At 42.4% G+C, this 1,099-nt stretch overlaps 1 non-coding gene across 1 annotated transcript; it reads right to left on the bottom strand.

Moving 5' to 3' along the window:
• Window positions 1-791: 791 nt before the first annotated feature.
• trnae-cuc (transfer RNA glutamic acid (anticodon CUC)) lies at window positions 792-863 on the bottom strand. The gene has a single exon. It is a non-coding gene; the product is annotated as a tRNA-Glu (tRNA).
• Window positions 864-1,099: the final 236 nt, after the last annotated feature.

Raw genomic sequence — 1,099 nt, 5'->3', positions numbered from 1 at the left:
AGTAGTAGTATCACATTCTTATTTTTATTATTCTTATTGCAACAAAGCATTAAAATTACAAGAAAGGGACAGAATGGTATTGAAGACAAACCCACAGTGTGTGAGAACTGAAGTGAATGTCAGAAACATTTCTTTGATATAAAGGTTTATTATTATTTATTATAAGCAGTAGTGGTATCATATTCTTATTTTAAGTATTTGTATTGCAACAAAGCATTAAACTTACAAGAAAGGGACAGAATTGTATGGACAGGTCCACAGGATGTGAGAAGTGATTGTCAGAATGATATAAAGGTTTATTATTATTATTATTATTATTATTATAAGCAGTAGTAGTAGTATCATATTCTTATTTTTATTATTGTTATTGCAACAATTACCAATTCTATATGTATCAGTTTTTAAGCTATATTTGATAGATTCATAGACCTTTGTAAGAGTTTGCAATAGTTGATGCATGTTCCAATCGGGATTCGAACCGACGATTTTCGCCTTTTTCCCCTCTTTTTTTCTCTTCTCCTTCCCCTTCTTTCCTCCTTCTCCCCCCCCCCCCCCCCCCCCCCCTCCCCCCTCTCCAGACTATTGTTCCCCAGCTTTAGCGGAGCTGGAAGAGCGGAGGACTGTAGGTGGCAAGTTGGCAATCCTTAGGTCGCTGGTTCAACTCCGCCTCGAAGGACTTCTTTTTCACACATAAACATTTCCTTGGCCCTGCTTCTCGACGAGGGCGTCAGCGCTTGAGTTCGAAGTTCGCCATTTTACAATCACGACCGCCGTTGGTGGGCAAAAGCTCATTCCCTGACCGGGAATCGAACCCGGGCCGCGGCGGTGAGAGCGCCGAATCGTAACCACTAGACCACAAGGGAAGGTCTGCTGATGACTTGCCCTCAAGCCTGGCTGTGGCCTTTACCAGATTTTGCAGCAAGACCACTAATACTTGTATTTTCCTCCAGGAGAGGAGACGTCACTGACCCTGGCAAACTGACAAACTGACACAGACTCTGTAGGAATATCCCAACTTGCCATGAAAACAAAGCAACCGAGATCCCCAACATGTGAGGCCTCCATCTCGAAGGTTTTTATAGCAGTTTTTTGCAGACGT

The sequence above is a fragment of the Siphateles boraxobius genome, unplaced genomic scaffold, assembly GCF_051911475.1.
Source record: "Siphateles boraxobius isolate OS27281-9 unplaced genomic scaffold, OSU_SipBor_1 77, whole genome shotgun sequence".
Classification (NCBI taxonomy): Eukaryota; Metazoa; Chordata; class Actinopteri; order Cypriniformes; family Leuciscidae; genus Siphateles; species Siphateles boraxobius.
This window is presented reverse-complemented; position numbering and strand designations above follow the sequence as displayed.